This window comes from Microtus oregoni, unplaced genomic scaffold (assembly GCF_018167655.1).
Source record: "Microtus oregoni isolate MIOR12 unplaced genomic scaffold, Mior012 000032F_ref0000030, whole genome shotgun sequence".
In the NCBI taxonomy this organism is placed as follows: Eukaryota; Metazoa; Chordata; class Mammalia; order Rodentia; family Cricetidae; genus Microtus; species Microtus oregoni.
Genome location: NW_024543091.1, coordinates 10699939 through 10715157, shown reverse-complemented (window position 1 = coordinate 10715157; position 15219 = coordinate 10699939).

The following is a 15219-nucleotide window of genomic DNA, read 5'->3' as shown; positions in this document are numbered from 1 at the left end:
AAGAGAGTTGATCTTAATACAAATTCTGGTTTACTCTTGCATTGGCTATGACCCACTTAGCACAGAAACATAAATTCCAGTGTCTCTACATTCGTATTCTTAAAGCTGACCTAATTATAATAACATAGCAAAATTATTTACCTGAGATGTACTCCAAAAATGTATCAAACCCTCAGCCCTAAACTGAGTTTTCACAGAGTACCACCTTTGAACTGAGGGAAGGCATCTGCTTTAAAATAAATCAATCAGATTTTCACTTGGAATTCACAGACAACAGGAGGAAGAAGGCTCTTATGACTTCTTCTAAGACAATGGGAAATGGGAGCTTAAGGTAACACTCAGAAATCTCAAATGGAGAGAAGGAGGATACCCCTTCTTTCTTAGACAGGGTACCATTATGATGCTTAGGTGGCCTAGATGGATCTCTTTATGTAGATCAGGCTGGCCTTGACCTCACAGAGATCCACTGCTTCTGTCTCTTTAGTGCTGAGATTAAAGGCGTGTACCAGCATGCCTGGAACAAGAGGAGACCTTTCGGTGGAGTTTCCAACAAGCTGAGTAGGGAACTCCAGAGGTACTCCTACCTGTAGGGAACTTCAGAGGCGCTCCTACCTGTAGCTTATGTAAACTCATTGGGTCAATAATTGGACTTGAGTGAATTCATTTCTTGTCTTCTGTTGAAACCCTACCTGAGATAAATAGATGCTTGTTCACATATATTCAGAAAACATCATTCAAGAGAGGTAATGCCTAAAATTCAAACGAAACATTAATTTAGAGCACATTTTAGCATCAGGTGTTGGATGGGTAGAAAGTGTGAGAACCTTGGTGAATGAGGGACTAGCTACACCAGTTGAGGACCAAGTCTAGAGAGAACTTTCCCACCTCAGAGAGGGAAAATGTAGTCCTGCCACAACACAAACAAGTATTTGATGAACCTGCTGTTGGATTTTGAGACTTAGGCTGATTGATTACCAATATTCAAATTGAAGTGAAAAAAGAATCAAATAATTGCTGTATGGTGGGACCATATTGCTTTACAGTAATTCAGTTTCCTGCTTGAAACTCAAATTCTAAGTATATAAGAACGCCTGGGTCACTACTTTAAAATATTTAAGGTCTATTTAAAGAATTAACTAGGAATCAAATGAGTTGTAGTGGGCAGATTCAGCATGCACTGTGAAATGGAAGAATCCAAACACTGCACATCTATCAAAAGTCCTTCTCTCTAGCCCCATCTCCAGTATTAAAACAGCCATCTAACAATTTATTTCCTGTGCTTGTTATTTTTGTATCAACTTGGGACAAACTATTGCCATCTGAGAAGAGGAAACCTCAATTGAGAAAATGCCTCCATAAGATTGGGCTGTAAAAAAAACCTGTAGAGCATTTTCTTAATTAGTAATTGATTGACGACAGCTCAGTCTATTGTAGGCAGCACCACACCTGTGTGGATGGTCCTGGGTTCTATAAAAAAGCAGGTTGAGAAAGCCATGGAAAGAAAATCAATAGGCAACACGCCTTTGCTTTGCAGTCTCTGCATTAAATCCTGCCTCCAGGTTCCTGTCCTGTTTGAGTTCCTATCCTGACTTTCTTTGGTGATAAACAGTGATACAGAAGTATAAGCCAAAGAAATCCTTCCCTCCCCAAGTTGCTTTCGTCACGGTCCTTTATGACAGTAATAGATCCCTAAAGCAATCCCACAAAGAGGAATCTCTTTACTACTTTATGAATAACATTTCGTGACTTAATTAGCAAGAGGAAGGGGTGCGGTAGGTCATGATAATAAAAGCTTCTTCCTCATCCCATTGTTACCCATGCTCAGTCTGTGGCCAAGTTCAATCAGCAGAAAAAAAAATAGAATGATTAAACTTTGGAAATAGTTCATCATCACAGGTGGAGGAGCTTTCATGATAAAAATAGGAATTAGAGAATCTTTATAAGCAGTGTTTTATGGAAAAAAATCCCCAGCTGACTGAATCATGAGTCTCAAGAGGGCATCAAACTGAGTAACATTGACCCTTGAGGCCTTTTGAGTCATCTAAAGAACCAAACTTTCACATCACAAGGATGTAAAATTATACCTCCACATGTATGCAAACTCACACCAGGAGCAACATCTCCTTCGTGCTCACATTGAATTGGTCTTGAATAGCACTGAATAGGAGAAATATTAAAATCCATCTCATAAAGATACCATCCTTTCTGTCATCCACCACCATTCTTCTAGTGCTGTCATCCTTAAATCTGCGACATAGTACATGAGGTGGTGAGACCCCATCCATGACCAGATTGAGAAAGAGGTGGATAGAAAACAACTTTCACCAGAATGTAAAAGTCCTTGATTGATTTTGTCTAACAGGCCTTTCTTAGGAGTGCCAAAATTCCCCAATCTCTTCTGCATGAAATGCATCTGTAAATAATAAAATTTTCTTACATTACTGACACTCTTGGTGTTCAGCATTGACCCATGACCTAATCTTCCATGTTTTTCTAGAAACAAGAATGGGAAGCCAGGATGTTTAAACCATTCAGCAATACCAAGCAGAGATTATGTATGACATATAAATTCCATCATTTATAAAAATTCTTGGTTTTTTTTTTTTAAACTTGAAGTGTATCTTGGTCATGTTAAATGTTTAAGGAATAACGTAACAGAAATATACATAACAACTAACTAGTTTAAGGACCATAGTGTTATCAACAGAGCTAAAGTTCCTATGTACCAATTTTACTCACGCAAGAAGTCCTTACAGGGTTAATTTTTCTTCTCAGTTACCATCTCTATTGAACTTTTAAGAAAGTATATGTTAGACTAGAGAGATGGTAAAGAGTTTAAGAGTGGTGGCTACTCTCCCAGAGGACCTGAGTCCATCAATTCCCAGCATGCTTGTGGTAGTTCATAACCATCTATAACTTCAGTGCAAGGGGATTCATTGACTCCTTCTGGCCTCTTTGAGGAATGGGCACATACATGGTGCACAGATATACATATAGGCAAAACACTCACACACAGAAAATAAAATAAAATGTATTTTATATCCCAAAACTGTAGATAGGATTATTTTATGATTCTATTCCTTAGTATATGAGTGTATATTAATTTGCCATATTACAACTGGAAGCCATCCTTAAGCTGATATTAGTTGATGTAACCTGGAACGTGTGCCTCCATCTTTTCTTACTGTGGGAGGAAAAGTTATGTAAAAGATGAGTAAATGAAGTCAACTTATGAAGAAAAACAAACTGTGAAGGTGAGAGGTGGCAAGAGAGAGAGGAAGTAGAGAGAGAAAGAGAGAGAGGGAGAGAGAGAATGGTTTGAGTGTTGGATCTAATAGGTTTCATGATGAGCTGGCTACTGTATGTCAGCTTGGCACAAGCTGGGCCAAAGGAGGGAACCCATGATGCCTACATAAGATCAGGCTGTAGAGCGTTTTCTTAATAAGTGATTGATGTGTAGGCACTCAGACCATTGTGCGTAGTCCCATCCCTGGGCTGGTGGTCCTGGGTTACACAAGACAGCAGGCTGAGCAGTACTCTTCCGTGGCCTCTGCATCATCTTCTGCCTCCAGCCTCCTGCCATGTTTAAATTCTTCTTTCACTTCTTTTGATGATGGATTTTTGATAGGGAACTGTGTATGAAATAACTCTTTCCACTCCAAGTTGCTTGTGTTTATCACCCTAACTACTGCAGTTGTTGTATAAATTGGCATCCTGTAAAGTAGAACGCTGGGTAGCAGAGCCCAAGATATCATTACTAGCAGGAGAATATCAGATAATCTATATAATATGGTCACAAGTGTATATGTTGTGTTCTTATGGTATCTGAGAAGTCAGATCCCATGCCTTCTTAAGGTATAACTTTGGGGATAACATATAAATAGATAATTATGTCAAAGTATTGCTCACTTCTTCCAACAGTTTCCAGGAAAACACTGCACAATAGAGGCCTACAGCACCAGCTAACTGAAAACAGGAAGAAAATAATAACTTATTGTGCTGATAAAGCACAGCACAGGACTCTGAGATGGCAGAGAATAAGAACATCAGAGAATTGCAATATACATATAAAAATGTATAAAATCTACTCTAAAGCAAAAGCAAGTAAGCAAAAGCCATGGGATAATATAAGAGTAACCGAGCAAGACAAAGACCCTTACGGTAACATGACCAGATGGTCTGAAAATGTTTAAAAAAATAGATCTACTAAAGTTGTCCCAATTTAAAAATGTTTGACTTAGCAAATTGTTTATAACCAATAATCGTGTTTTACTTGAGATACTGTTTTTTGCCCATTAAATAATAGTTGGTTTTGTTATTTAAAACAAATACACAAAATTCATCATATGTAGAAGCAAGAAATATTACCTAGATGTGTTCTGTTCAGATTCATTTCTTAGATTCTTACTTTAGCTGACTTTTTTTTTAAAACAAAGTTTCCAGGTTTCCTTATGCAGGATTCTGATGTAAAAAATAAAACAAAACACAAAAACAAACAAGACCCCAGCTGATTACGTTTACCTCAGCCTTCTGCAGAATTCTGGTACCTGGCCCAGTGAATTGTACAACTATCTTCAGCCTCATGTTAATTTTATATTTAATCTTATGATACATTGACTCAAGTTAATATTGTTGTAAAAGTTTTCATCTTGTAACTATGTCTTTTGGTGATCCCCACAAAGTTGTACAGATGTTACCTCCTGATTTATGCTGTGAATCTTTGCCAACTGTTAACTTTTATCACAGTCCCTTGGATGACCCCTCTCTAAGGCATTCTGACTGTTGCTGCCTTCGGTGTCTTCCGTCAACCTCCAAGCCTGCACCAAGAGATCAGCACCCTCCAAATGCCTAAAGGTGATTCAGGTGACCTATAAGAATGAGGTTGGTTAGCCATGAGCCAAATAACTTATCCCTCTTCTTGCCTCTCTGGACATTTTCTTTGGGAGTGAAAACTAAAAGAGCAGACAGAAGCCTTCTTTGCAACAATTTAACCTTTGTCTGTTGCTCAGATCAACAGCATCCTTCAGGACCAGCTCGACTCCTTCACTGCAGCTGTCCTACAAGATTGAAAAGGACTATTTTTGACAATCGCTGAGGATGGGATTTGTGCCCTTCACAAACAACACTGTTTCAAGGCCAACAAATTCTAACTGGTTCGAAATGATGGCTAAAAACATAGGGGATCCAACAATAACTCCCTCTGGTTCCTTCCTACTCTGGCTCCTTCCCTTCATCACACTTTTCTCCTTATTATCCTCATAACCCTTATTAGCCTGTCCTTTAAAAATTCTTGAAAAGTAGAAATCATCCTAATTTTTAAATAGCTAATTAAGTTATATCCTAGCTTAATCAAGAAAATGGCTTGTATGATTTCCTTCTATTATCATTTGGCACCGTCAGTTCAATATTTACAGAATAGCTGAGAAGAAGCTGCCTACAGTAAACTTGCTCAATATGCAGACTACTTTCACATTCATTCCAACTTCTTTATTCAGAACATGAAATAATATAGCTTCATTTTATAAAATTATTTTTCTTCAAAAATGAAATAATTTTTAAAAACAAATAGATCTACTGGATGTGATATGACAATTCCACAACTTGGTACATAGCAAAACAAAATGACACCTAAACTCCCATGATTCTTATAGCATCATTTTCAGAAAATGAGTATGGAGTCAACTTAATTGTCCATCGGTGGATGACTGGATAAAGCGAATGGTGGATTATGCAGAATGAAGAAACTATTCAGTTCTAGAAAGCAATGGTAGCTAGCCATAAAGCAAAATCAGTATAACTGGAGGAGGAAGCCCAGATAAACAAATGTTGACTATTGTTTCTCACCTACAAAAAATAAGAAGGTTGATCAAAAGTACAGTAGGGCTTACTAAGGCTCACAAAGAGGGAGGAAAGAGAAATATATAGAAATTATTATTTTTTTATTGATTTTTATTGAGCTGTACATCATTCCCTGCTCCTCTCCCTGCCTCTTTCCTCCCCATTCAACCCTCCCCCAAGGTCCCCAAGCTCCCAATTTACTCAGGAGATCTTGTCTTTTTCTACTTCCCATGTAGATTAGATCTATGTATGTCTTTCTTAGGGTCCTCATTGTTGTCTAAGTTCTCTGGGATTGTGATTTATGGGCTGGTTTTCTTTGTTTTATATTTATTTATTTTTTTTTTATTGAAAAAAATTTCTGCCTCTTCCCCGCCTCCCATTTCCCTCTCCCTCTCCCCTCCCCCTACTCCTCTCCCCCTCCCCCCATTCCTTTCCCCCTCCCTCTCCAGTCCTAAGAGCACTCAGTGTTCCCTTCCCTGTGGGAAGTCCAGGGTCCTCCACCCTCCATCCAGGTCTAGGAAGGTGAGCATCCAAACAGGCTATGTTCCCATAAAGCCAGTTCATGCAGTAGGATCAAAACCCAGTGCCATTGTCTTTGGCTTCTCATCAGTCCTCATTTTCCGCCATGTTCAGAGAGTCCAGTTTTATCCCATGCTTTTTCAGTCCCCACTTACGAGTGAGTACATGTGACACTTGTCTTTCTGTGTCTGAGTTACTTCACACAAAATGATGTTTTCTAGTTCCATCCATTTTCCTGCAAAATTCAAGATGTGATTATTATTTTTTTTGGCTGTGTAGTACTCCAGTGTGTAAATGTACTACATTTTCCTTATCCATTCTTCGGTCGAGGGGCATTTAGGTTGTTTACAGGTTCTGGCTATGACAAACAATGCTGCTATGAACATAGTTGAGCACATGTCCATGTAGTATGATTGAGCATCATTTAAGTATACACCCAAAAGTGGTATTACTGGATCGTGAGGAAGAAATTAAATTGTGGCTATCAAAACACTCTTTATATAGTAAGTTCTAGTGCTCAGCACAGTCCAGTGACTAATTAACAATAAAATATATTCTATTACATATTATATGAGTATTATTATATTAAATATATTATTATTTTATTATATTATTGTATTATTACAATTGTATGTATACAAAGAGAGAGAGAGAGAGAAGAGCTATCACCCAATAGCTTAAAGACTATCAACATAAATGAGATAGAAATGTGAATTACTCTAACTTGATCAGTACACATTCTCTATATATTTAAAAACAGAATATTTTATTCCATAATTAGTACTATGATGTCTTAACTGAAATAAAAATACATTAAAAATGCTGTGTACATATATTTAGATTAAGCACTAGAGTTTATTTAGAAATTTCTTAATATTTACTCCTAGACTGGCAGAGGTGATTCTCTGTCCAGGCATTTTAAAGGGTTACCCACTGGGATGCTACAGAACAGGTTAGAGATGAATTTGCCTGTTTTCAGTTGAGGGCTCAGCAGCAGCCAGTCAATAGAGGCATAAAGTGATCAGCAGGGCACAAAGAAAAATTATTGACCGGACTATCAGTTAGGTTTCACTGCTTTTGATCCAAGATTTATAATGAAGATTTTTATATTGTGAAGATCTTCAGAAATAAATTAATAAGCAAAGGAATGAATATTTGACTTGTCAGAGACCCCTCAAGCCTAGAAAAGTGTCTGTTACGATTCAACCGTTAATTCAACATTCGGTTTATTAAAATAACATTATCAGAAATCGATGAAGTAAGCAATTAGATAGCCCTACAGAAGAAATTCTACCATTTACCCATTTCAGACAATATGAACCATAAATACCCTCTTTTTAGAGAAAATAGAAGCAGTTATGTGGTTTAGAATTTACTTCATGGTCAGCCTGGAAATTCCTGCTATTTCATTTTACCGAAAATCATTTATGCCATGATTAAAATATGTGTTTCTGGGTTACCTCACTCTGGATAGTTTTTGTCTTGTTCCATCCATGTGCATGCAGATTTCAAGATGTCATTGATTTTTACCACTGAGTAGTACTCCATTGTGTAAATATACCACATTTTCTTTATCCATTCTTCAGTTGAGAGCCATCTAGGTTTTTCCAGTGTGTGGCTATTATGAATAATGTTTCTATGATCATAGATGAATAAATGTCGTTGTAGCATGATTGAGCATCCTTTGGGTATATGCCCAAGAGTGGTATTGCTGAATCTTGCAGTAGGTTGATTCCCACTTTTCTGAGAAATGACCATACTGATTTCCAGAGTGGTTGTACAATTTGCATTTCCACCAGCAATGGAAGAGTATTACCTTATTCTGCATCCTCTCCAGCATAAGCTATTATTGGTGTTTGTGATCTTAGTCATTCTGACAGGTGTAAGATGGAATCTCAGAGTCATTTTGATTTGCATTTCCCTGATGGCTAAGAAAATTGAACATTTCCTTAAGTGTCTTTCAGCCATTTGAAATTCTTCTGTTGAGAATGCTCTGTTTAGGTCTATTCCCCATTTTTAAATTGCATTATTTGATATTTTGGTGTCTTATTTCTTGAGATCTTTATATGTTTTGGAGATCAGTCCTCTGTCTGATGTGGAGTTGGTAACAGTGAGGGAACAAACATAGGACCAAACTAGGCCCTCTGAATGTGGGTGACAGTTGTATGACTGGGGCAGACTGTGGGGCCACTGACAGTGACACCAGAATTTATTCTTACTGCTTGCACTGGCTTTTTAGAACCTTTTCTCTGTGGAGGGATACCTTGCTCAGCCTAGATATAGTGGGGAGGGCCTTGGTCCTGCCTCAAGGCAATGTGCTAGACTTTGTTGACTCCCCAGGGGAAGCCTTACCCTGTCTGAGAAATAGATGGGGGTGAGATAAGGGGCAGAAAGGAGAAAGATAAAGGAAGCAGGAGGAGGGGAAAGAGTGGAATATGGATTTAACATATAAAATAGGAAAATAAAGGGTTTTTTTTAAAAAAAATTAAAATTAAAAAAGTTAAAAAAATGTGTTTTTTTTTTCCCCTTCTACAAACAACAGAGTAGTCATAGCTCCCTTTCCTCTACTTACACCCATGATGGATTCTCAGTATCGGAGAGAATAAATATATCTTAGGGAACCACTTCTGGATTCAGTCACAGAACATTTATGAGCAAATGTGTCATATAGACATCATGTTGATCTGTTATCTTCTTGGGTGGAACAAACTCATCATGGGTGGTACTTGTAGTTAGTACAGTGTTCCGTGGAAACCTAACTACTCACCTTGTAAACACTGGGCACTGTGGGGTTATAATATTGCCCAGGGGTAAGAAGAACATCCTATCAGTGCTTTTCCTAGTGTGGAGTTATCCCAATCTATCCACATGCTTCTTATAGGAATACCAGTTATAAGGAATATTCTTATTTCTCCCTGTTTGCTCAAACCTCAGATGTAAGTACAAGGCTCAGGTTTAGCTAGAGCAGGGCTCAAATCCCTTAACTACAGCCACAGAATAGTGGGCTCTGGGAAGACCTGCCTGATACAAACACAAGGTCAAGTTCCTCCAGGTACAAGGCTTCTGAGTGTTCACTGTTATGCCTAAATCAGATAGATATATCATAGAGATGGTGGCTTTAGAGTCATGGAAAGAATGGGAAATTGGGAGTAAGATACAGTAGAAATTTCCCCTGGTACAGGAAGTATTTATCTTGAAACAGTCACAAGTATTTTGAGGAAGAATGGCCATCAGTTTAAAATTATACCCCCACACCAATCTACCTAGGTCAGGAGAATATTATCAAACAGAATTAACTTTAAAGCTTTAAAATTAAAATTTAAAAACATTAGAATTAAGATTTTATCTCCTGTGTAACCAGTTAGTTGTGTCATGTGACAGGAATTGCAACATGTAAATTCAGGGGCTGTGACAATATCATTTCACCTTAGAAATAACCAGGCTAGAGTTGTTAAACAGATGAGACACTGAGACGTGTGCTGAAATACACAATTGAGGGAGGAAGACAGTTCTGAGTGCCCTTCTAGCTCAGGTTTCATGGCCATCCGAGGCTCAAAGTCACAGTTCTCAGTCACTCGCTGACTCTCTGAGACAAATTAAATTCCCCTGCATTCTGTTTCTTTGGAAGAAGATGCTTCAAAGTCAAACAACTTAGTTCTTATGGCTAATATTTATAATAATTATTTGTTATCTAATGTATATTATTTCATGAATCATTTAATGTTCATTATAACCTCATGAGATACTGTTGTTATTATCCTGTTTAACTATGATAAAGGAGAATGTTATCATATATTGTTACACATTTAGCCAAAACTTATTCACCAAATTTTCAGTACAAATCAAAACAAAGAGCAGGTATCAAGCATCTGTGTAATTGATTTTATTATAACACAATTCTGATTTAAAAGCTGAGGCTCAGCCTGCAGAAGGTAACATGTTATCTTCTTAATGTTGTCTGTTGTTATAGGAAGTATTATGACTGATGAGTACTATTTTATCAAGGCTTTATCATCAGACGATGTTCAAGACACAATAAAATAGCCCATGGTACCACAATATAATGTTTGAAATTTTTAGAGTAAATCTTATGAATAAATTCAGAATGAAAAAAGAGAGTATACTCTAGCTTCTGTGTTAGGTTCTGGCATCCTAATATTCTTCCAGCTGAAGCTGTGACTTTAAACTTTAAACACATGCATCTATGACTCAGACAACTTGACGTAACATGAAAGAACTGCTTTGTCTCGAGCAGAACAGAACTAGCATGACTGTCTAAACAAAATCCCTAGAAAAACATTAACCACAAGGAATCTTACCTATGGCATGATTTGTCATAATGTAACTCAACAGGAAGGATTAGAAAACACTGTATCACTGAAACTCCCAGTGTACTTTGGACAGGCTTATGAATTCTGATCCACTAGATGTGTTCAGAAGAATCTGTGTAAGGTGGACCTAATTTGATGTGAACCCAAAACGTATGATGCAGAAGGCTTTCATTTTCATCAATTCATCACTTAGGTCATTTCTGTAACTAATTTTCATGAATTTCTGATGGTCATTTTCAGGGTCACACTACTTGTCCCTTCTCTGTCTCCTTTATTGAACTGACTTCCTTCATATCTAAAATCATGACACATTTATTCACCCCTATTTCTTTCCTAACTAGGACTTTGAAATTTGATAGAAAATAAATATAGTGATCAATATTACCTCAAACACAGGATTTTTTTCAAGGTTCTGGCAATTCAGTTATCCAAAATAATTCAATTTAAAGGAAGATATGAGTTATTTGGGTACCTATTTTCTTTATTTTCTTGAAGTTATCTCCTATATATCATTCCTTCTAATTTCTTTGTTCTAATACTAGTTTTTGTCTTTATTCTCAACCAGTGCAGTATCTACATATATTAACTTTCCAACACTTTGGCCAGTAGGCTTTTAACTGCTTATTTAGTAATATTTTTGCTATCCCACTCTGTATTAGATAGTTTCATGTTGTGATAAAACACCATGACCAAAGGAACTTACAAGGAAAACAAAGTTTACTTGTGTGTACAGTTCGGGAGGATTAAAGCCTTGATGGCAGGGGAGAGGCAGCTGATGGCAGCTAGAGCAATTTTACGAACTTTTGTATCCACTAGATATGTTCAGAAAACTCATTATAAGGACTATCTAATTTTACCTGAAACCAGGACTCATATCTTGAACCACAACCAGGAAATAGAATGAATGCACTGGAAATGGCACAAGGCTTTGAAACTTCAAAACCCACACAGGTAACATACTTCCTTCAACAAGACCACACCTCCGAAACCTCCCAGTGTTGTCAATTGAGACTCTGTGTGACTTTTATCATTCACCCTTCCCCATTTTTTTTAGACCTGTTTTGGTTAATACAGATTTAAGACACATGATACATCAGCTTCCTGAATCTGGAAATGCCAAGTCTGTTTTCAGACAACCATTTTAGCCTCTAACATCACTCAACACTTGTGAATTTGTCATTACCAATATCAAATCATCTCCGTAATATTAAATCTAAACCTATATTTTCTAGTCACTACTTTCATTCTTTTCTGGTTGTCCTGAATAAATCCCTAACATCTAGCACTTCCCCACTGACCTGGAGGCTACTCACTTTAACACTAGTCATTGTCTCCTAGGTGACTCATGTCCCTCCTCGATCCCACACTGCCATCCTCACTTTGGGCATAACTGCAATGCCTTCAGTGTTACCTCCGGTTGTCTCTGTTTTTCATTGTCACCAGTTTCTCTCCCCTACACATGTGCAGTGAACATCAGAACATGTATTACACCCCTGTGGATATTCAGCGTGTTTCTTTGTGCGGCTCAACATCCTTCCCAGCACACTTATCAGATGTGATCTCATTAGGAGACGTTGCATTGATGACTGAAGATCATGCTTTTAATATCTATCTTTCACAGAAGTATCTAATTGTTCAAATTGCTCTCTTCTAAGTGTTGCTTTACTATCAATGTAATAAAACACAATAACCAATGCAACTTAAAGAAGAAAAATGTTATTTCAGCTTACAGTCCCAGAGGGATGAGTCCACCCTGGTGGGAAATCACGTTCGCAAACTGTGGTTATCATGGCTGAAACAGGAACCCCAAAAGCTCGCTTCTTTAGCTATAAAATAGAACCATTGAACAGGATGCTAGGTACAATGGGAAACTGTATGAGAGCTCCTCAAAGAAAACAAAGGAAGACTGTGAGATCCAGCAGCTGCAGCACATGAAAGACTTAAGGTACAGTCTTACTCATTTTACACAAACTTGCATAGTATCTTCATTTGCAACGGCCGAATGTTGACAAAATCAACAACAATGATATATCTGTAGAATATAATATTGGACATCCAGGAACAATGAAATTCTAATACATATTAAACTATGGGTGAACTTTGAAAATATATGAAACTAAGTAAGTCAGCCACTGAAGGACAAAAATAGGGTATCAATTCTGTAAGATACATAGACTGTCACACAAGAAATACTGTAGTGCTTTTTGGGGACAAGGGGAGGAAAAGGGGCTACAAAGCTACAACTTCAGATGATAATGGATAGTAGCAATGTAGGTGTATAAAATATTAATGAATTTTACATTTAAATAGTTAAAATGATAAATTTTATATATATTGTAGCACAATCTATGTATATATTTATCTATATATATTTATATATGTACTTATATTTAGTGTTTCTGGGGACCAAACCTTGGACTTGGAAGGTGTGAGGAAAGTCTTCCACCTCATCAAATATTTTAAATTTTAATATTGGATCTGTTGATCAATTACAAGATCCTTGTTCTTTCTTTCTAAAAATAAAAAAAAATTGTGTGAGTCTTTAATTTGCATATTGGTCAGAGGACAGTTCTCTCCTTGCAGGTATGGGATCTGGGGCTCACACCGATGTTGTGAGGGTTGTGTGGCAAGCTCTCTTACCTAGTGAATCATCTCAAGGTCGAGAATCTTACCAGTTTACAAGGTGATGAAAACACATTTACATACTGTATTTGTTGTTATGGTTCCTTTGTCTTTTGTCGTTTTTGTAGATGGCAGTTCGTTGTTTTGCCATGGTAGGTTTATTTTTTTTTAATTTATTTATTTATTAAAGATTTCTGTCTCTTCCCAGCCACCGCCTCCCATTTCCCTCCCCCTCCCCTAATTAAGTCCCCCCCCTCAGCCCAAAAAGCAATCAGGGTTCCCTGTCCTGTGGGAAGTCCAAGGAACCCCCCACCTCCATCCAGGTCTAGTAAGTTGAGCATCCAAACTGCCTAGGCTCCCACAAAGCCAGTACGTGCAGTAGGATCAGAAACCCAGTGCCATTGTTCTTGAGTTCTCAGTAGTCCTCATTGTCCGTTATGTTCAGAGAGTCCGGTTTTATCCCAGGCTTTTCCAGACCCAGGCCGGCTGGTCTTGGTGAGTTCCCAGTAGAACACCCCCATTGTCTCAGTGTGTGGGTGCACCCCTCATGGTCCTGAGTTCCTTGCTCGTGCTCTCTCTCCTTCTGCTCCTGATTTGGACCTTGAGAATTCAGTCCTGTGCTCCAATGTGGGTCTCTGTCTCTGTCTCCTTTCATCGCTTGCTGAAGGTTAATATTCAGGAGGATGCCTATATGTTTTTCTTTGGGTTCTCCAAAAAATCAGTGGCCTTCCTATACACTAAGGATAAGGAAACAGAGAGGGAAATTAGAGAAGCATCACCTTTCACGATAGCCACAAATAGCATAAAATATCTTGGGGTAACTCTGACCAAGGATGTGAAAGATCTATTTGACAAGAACTTTAAGTCTTTGAAGAAAGAAATTGAAGATGACACCAGAAAATGGAAAGATCTTCCTTGCTCCTGGATTGGGAGGATCAACATAGTAAAAATGCCATGGTAGGTTTAAAGCTCACAAACAGAAAATTCTGTAGAAGGGCAGGTATAGAAACAACTGAACCAGTTAGGCAACTCTATGGTGTTCCAAAGCTGTGATAGGTATTGACTCCAGGGTGGTATTAAACATGCTAAGAACTGATTGGGTTTGCATGCTCTGACCTCAGAGAGAGTGGGGTTTGCTGAGAGATGGGTTACAGGATGTCAGAAAAGTAGGGTGTCTGGCTTGAGCTCAAGGTTTTAGAGATCTGTGTTTGGAAAGAATAGGTGATCAGGTAAATACTATAGGTAAACAAAACAAAACAAACAAAAAACCACACAGGTTCTTCAGCGCCAGATGGAATAGTTTGGACTTGCTCATGTAAGAATCACGAAGTCATTTTAGGTTCTGGGGTAGGAGAAAAAGATGATGTCAGAAATGCTTTAGAGGAACGGCCTGGCAGCTTTGTGTGGCTTGGCTTAGAAAAGGATGACAAAGCCAGGCTAAGAAAACAGGATGCTACCGTTTCTATCTAGGGTGTAGGATTGGTCTCCTTCCCTCCCTGGGTAATGGGAAACACATACCATGGCTCCTTCCTCTCTCCCTCCCTTTCTGTCCTCCCCTCTCTCTTTACCTTCCTTTATACTAGCTTCTTTCTTTCATGATGGGTGAGCATGAGAACAATCTGAAATGAATATACTAGTTCTCATAAGCCTCAGAAAGAAGACACAGATGTGTATGACTGCCCTAATTTGTCCACCTAGCAAAACAGACGCTTCTGTTCTTAGAATCAAGCCAGATCACGAGTTCTGGCATTGCTACTCGCATCTGCCCAATCTTGAGGAAATTATTTAAGTTTTATATAATTCTGTTTTCTCATCTGTACACTAGGTTCACAGTAGTTCTTAATTCATAGGATCAAAATGACAACTAGATTACTATCGAATTGTAAATATTTGGAATGCTGCTTAAGAT